This window comes from Ctenopharyngodon idella, chromosome 17 (assembly GCF_019924925.1).
Source record: "Ctenopharyngodon idella isolate HZGC_01 chromosome 17, HZGC01, whole genome shotgun sequence".
NCBI classification, from domain to species: Eukaryota; Metazoa; Chordata; class Actinopteri; order Cypriniformes; family Xenocyprididae; genus Ctenopharyngodon; species Ctenopharyngodon idella.
This window is the reverse complement of record NC_067236.1, coordinates 1,091,362-1,097,380: the sequence shown is the minus strand read 5'-3', so window position 1 is coordinate 1,097,380 and position 6,019 is coordinate 1,091,362.

Here is a 6,019-nt window from a genome sequence, read left to right as displayed (position 1 = left end):
TCACAGAAAACATTCTGTATTTTTACATTTTTAATAAAACATTGTTTAGTATGTTTTTAAAGCTATTTTTAAATATGAGGACTCATGAAATGTCCTCATATTTCATGTTTACGCCGTAATACCAGTGTAATACCCATGCCATTATACAAATTTGTGTCCTCATAAATCACAAAAACATGCACACACACTAGTGCTGTCAATTGATTAAAAAAATAACTAATCACACATTTTTCTGTAATTAATGGTGATTAATCACAACTAACAAAGTTTTTAATATATTTTTATATTGTAATAATTTCACATTTAATCTTCAAATTAATGTAGAAACAACATAAAGACAGTATATTTTAAATATTTGATCTAACAGGTAGGAAATATCCAGAATCAAAGCAGTTATCAAACACTTCACAGTCTTCACTGCATAATTTAGATTAAAATATTGATTAATTTTTATACATTTTTATTAAAGCTACAAAAGTTATTCAGTTAAGAGCAGTGAATTAGTTCCTTCCGGATCTGCATCCTATTTTCTCACAACTCTTTGTGTTCATTTGTGTTTATTTAACTCATTTAAGACTGTTGCCTATGGGGATACTCAACAAAACTGGCATTTTGGCATAATTTTTGTTCCGTTCAAGCGTGAAAGAGAATGCGTTCAGTGTTAGTAGGTAGCACAATTCAGCAGCGGGTAAATAATGCTACCAGCATCATATTCACGTGGTTTGAAGCTTTATTAATATGAACGTCATTACCCCTACCCTTAAAACCCTTATATATATTAGGTATAAGATGTTATCATTCAACTCAATTGTATATGAATGCATTTTGCATTTTCCTCTGACAAATTCAGTTTGAGTCAGGGTTATGCTTAACACTGTGCTTGTTTGACAGCATTGTTGATCATGGACAAAAGACGCTGATCCAGGAACACAACCTAATTGGAAACTTCACAGTCACATCTTTTCAGCAAAGAACAGAGGATGAATCATGATCTTACAGGTGCGATCAGCTTTAGATAACATCTCTATGCATTAGTTCCACCCTCCTCTTATAAAGTGTCTCATTTACTGCCAGTGCGCTGGAGGTGTTTAAGGATTGTGTCCCGCCATCTCCGTGTTCCCCTGAGCTTCACACTTCATTTGTACGGAAACCTCCCAGCGGCAGCAAATACTTCACGAGCACTGCCAGCATAAATCATCAGGCCCGACAAGCCAGTCTGCAACCTTCAGACAGCCATGGGACACTAAGGGTCTCTATTTTCAGATGTCCCGCAGGTTTCGCCATGTTAAAGGCATTGGAGCATTGTCCTTGGCACACCTCCAGCCAAACTGGGACAGTACAATGCAGATTTGATTGCTTGTGAAGTGATTTGGAGCAACCAGGGGCTTAACTGTATGAGAAATGAGTGACCCTTACAACACGCTGTGAAACCAGAAGCCTCCTATTTCATCCAGAGAGAACTATAGGAAATGATGCGTAAATCAGTGAAAGAAAGACACTGAGGTGAAAAGACTTCTTTTCAGTTCTTGCATTCAAAAAAAAGTTCAATAAACTTAATTAAACTAAATTAAATTGATGAAAGCATTTACCAAATGAAATTACGGATTTTCAACAACAACAACAACAACAACAACAACAACAAAATAATTTTAACAAATTTGTTAAAGTCATGAATGAACATTGAAAATAAAAAATAATTTTGCTTCCTACCTGATGCAATGAAATTGAAACCCATTTCAAAACTATTTTAATTAGCAGAGTATGAGATTAAACTATGTTAGACTAAGCGTTTTATATATATAATTTATTCATTATTGTTGTTATATTTATATTTTTATTTATGTCTTTGTTCTAGTATTGGTGGTATGGGTTTTATTCATGTAGTCCTAGTGCAAATTTATGATTTTACAAATTAAGGTGGAAAATTGTGTGGCAACAAGAAACTAAGCTATATTTATCAGTAACCACTCTGAGTTTTGTCTTTAAAAGGTCAGAGATGTTGTTCCTTATACTTAGATCTTCTCCGCGTTTGGCATTTGCACTATCACTACTTGTTTATTTTAACTGAAAACCATCAGGCAGCGTGCCAACCCACAAATGGAAACAGAATTGGAGAACTTTTATCAATTAGCCTTGATAAAGATGACAGAACATTCAGCACAATGTTCATTTTCAAAAGGAAACACACGTGTTTTGTCTTAAAACAATGTAATAGTGTCGAGCCCGCTCTAAGTAGCCCTAAATAAGCCCATTGAGTCGTTTCCTGGCTGAGGTGATCCAAACCAAACATTGATCCAAGCTGAACTTATGGATGTTTGCGTTCATTGATAGGGCCGTTTAAAGACCCTCAGTGCAGGTTTAGACAAACAGTTGGCATCATGTTTGAACAGCTCACAGCATTAACCGATCTGTTTCATGTGTCACATTAACGTGCATTAATCATCACATGCTGCATAATGGAGCATTTGTCTGTCTTGAAGTGTATGTTATGAAAGTCTTTGGTGGAAATTTAGAATATAGTCAGGAAAAGTGACAGGAAATCATATAAAATCTCATGGAGATTTGGGCCTACATATTCTGGCAAGATATGCGCAGATAAGGCCCGTTCAACAAACTGACTCGAAGAAGTTTAAACATTGCTATGCTCTTCAAGTTGAAGTACCATTGCACAATGTAAGCCAGGGACGAAAACCTCTCATGGATTATCTTAGATTTTCATCAGAGCTGTTCAGAAAGCCCTATTTATTTTCAGCGTGTATGATGGGGAAGTGTAATGTAAAATGCAGCCCAGCTATGTCTTTCATTCTTTGCAAAGATTAAGAAGTGCAAACTCATAGAACCCAGACAACCACAAAACCAGCAGAACAACCTTGGTTCTGTTCAGTTAAATTCAGTTTAGTTCAGTTAAGATCAATTTAGTCAAGTTTCAAAGTTTCAACGAAATTGGCAAACATCTGGCAAATGTCATTTCTAAATGTAGCAGATGTTCCATGTTTCCATTTCCAGTCAGTTCAGCTATGGTAAGTTCAGTTTGGTTCAGTTTGGCTGAGTTCAGTTCAGTTCAGTAAGCAAGTTCAGTTCAGTACAGTAAATATATATATTTACTGTAGTTCAGTTCAGCTATAGTATGTTCAGTTAAATTCTGTTTAAGTTCAATTGTTGGCAAATGTCATTTTCTAACTGCAGCAGATGTTCCGTTATGTTTTCAGTTCAGTTAAGTTCAGTTCAGTTTAGTAAACTGATGGCTAAATGTCATTTCTTCCCTGTTTTTAATATTTATTTATTTAATTTAGTTCAGCTATGTTAAGTTAAATTCAGTTTGGTTCAGTTCATTTTAACTCAGCTTAAAAAAATTACTTTGGTTAAGCATGGTTCAGTTCAGCTAAGTTTATTTCCCTTAGATTTAACTCAGCTTAGTTTAGTCAGTTCTATTTAGTTCAGCTCTCTGCCCGATAACAAAATACTTCCTGATTGTAACAATGAAACATGCATTTTCTACGAAGCTGCTGAAACAATGTATTGTGAAAAGTGTTATACAAATAAACTTGAATTGAATTCAGCTCAATTCAGTTCAATTAGGTTCAGTTTAGTTTAGTTAAGATTTAGTTAAGTTCAACAGAACATTTCTAACTGTAGCAGATGTTCCATGTTTTCATTTCCAGTCAGTCTATATGTGGAGTTTATTTTTGTTTAGCTAAATTTAATTCAGTTCACTTCAGTTCATTTAGAGTCAGTTCAGTCTAGTGTCAGTTCGGTTCAGTTTAATAAAACTAAATGTAGCTTATTTTCTCTGTTTTTATATTCAATTCATTTCAGCTATGTTCAGTTCAATTTGATTGCATTTGAAATTCAATTCAATTAATTTCCACTCAGTTTGGTTAAGATCAGTTCAGTTTACTACAGCTAAGTTCAGTTCCCTTAAATTTAATTTAAATCTTCTGTTCATTTCAATTCAATACAGTTGGGTTCAGCTAAGTTCAGTGTAATTTAGTTCCATGAAACTGCTGGCTGCTGAACAACATGTTTAAATGTAACAGATTGTGAACATGTTTTAGTAAGCATGACTCAAATACAGACATTTAATGAAGTACTTCCTTAATGATTCGCTCTTGTTGGTCGAGGGGGTTTTCCATTGCAGCCATATAATACAGAGAACTGTCAAACCAGCAGTGCCTGGGGTTGTTTTTAACTGGAGCTCAGTGAAACAGCAGTGAAAGAAGTTTTTCTTGCTCCCCTTGGTGCTTCCAACAAAAGTTCAAGTTTTCTAGGAAGCACCTGCTCTTGAGGTGTTTTTAATAAAGTCAATCATGATGGCAAGACTTTTTATTATTGAAAAGGGGTGGTAAGTAAATTTACATTTATAACTTTTATGCACTTGTATAATATTTGGCCTATATAATTTACTCTTTCATGCATATTGTCCCTAGAATAGGACAAATTCATAATGTTTTTTCATAATTCAATTCTGGTCACCCCACATTTAATCTATTCCTTTAGACTTCATGCATGAAGTGATTAAATCAATGCATAAAGTTTCTCTACAAAAACTGCACATTTGTGTTTGGGTCATTGACAAATAAAACTTCAAAAAAGGTGTTCAAAAATCTTCTCAAAACTGATGTTAAAACAGTTGTTAACATTTCAGGGTTTAAATTCATTTTTTGACTGTTATCAGGTGGTACAACCAAATAGTTTTATGTATATACTGTAGTTGTACCACCTGACATGAACCAATTATAGACTATATAAAACAATGGACGTTGTGCCCCTGACGTCACTCGTAGGTTTCTGAAGAGCATTTTTGAAGCCTAAAGTGGGCGGAGTCGGCCGGCCGTTGCCATTTTGGCAGCGCGTCACCACGCACCATCCCCGGATAACCGAAAATGTGCAAAGAGGCAGGACATAGGTGGAGCTAACAGACAGCAGACAAACAGCTAGTACTGACAGCACCGGCAATCCACCTGTCACTCAAGTGACGCCCTTAATAATGCAGAACTTTAAGGCTTAATATAATTTAAACAGATGAGTTATAAAAAAAATTCACCCCTCTCACAGTTGTCATGAAGGGCAAAATTAGCTATATAGAAAGGGGTGCGCATAACTTTTTTGGTCTGGTTCTCAAAGGAGCACCGGAGACGCTGCTTGGTACTCAAACTTTACGCAACACTCCTACAAGTTGTCGTCATCACTTTCCTCCTGACTGCTCTCCTCACTATCTTCTTTGCTCTCGAACATGGTAGATGATGATGATGATGATGTTTTGTTTTGTTTTTATTTTATTAACACTAATGACACAGACAACAGCAGGAATATTATGGCTGCTGTCACTTTAAGACCGAATGTGCGGACCGAATATACTGACACACATCTGGTTTCTTTCTCAACTGTTCACTTATGACGTAACCGAGAGAATACTTGCCGAGATGGGTATTTTGACAAAATTTTGTGTATATATGTCCGTTCAAGCGCAAGTAAATGTGAAAGAAGAATTAATTTAGTGTTCAAGCGCTGTCTGAAAGCCCCTCTCTCTCTCTGCGTGCTTGCGCTTCGGGTGTGTGAGCACGAATCCCGATTTTCGACTCTTCTTCTGCGTTTAAAATTGTTTGAACATGTAAATTGGCAAGACAAAACACGTCCAAATGATGAACTTTCACATTATGATGGTTAAACTTAGTTAATCCGTGACTCACATGCATGCCGAACCGCGGGTCCTGGTCTGTACGGATCATGATCAACTGAGATCTGTTGCACCCCTAATAATTAATGAACACACTTATCATCTCTTCATTTCTGCTTCACATCATCATTTCTGCTGTAAAGTTGGGCAATTTAACGTGGGGGGTCTATGGGATTGAATCCCTTTTAGCCTGTCTCTAGCGGCCAGTTGATGAATTGCAGTTTAAGTCACTTCCATGTTGGATTCAAGAGAGAGAACAGAAGATTGCAGCTTGGGACCAACCTAACCTTACCAGTATTTGAGAGAGACTGACAAAACTTTTCACTCTGCTGCATGGATCAG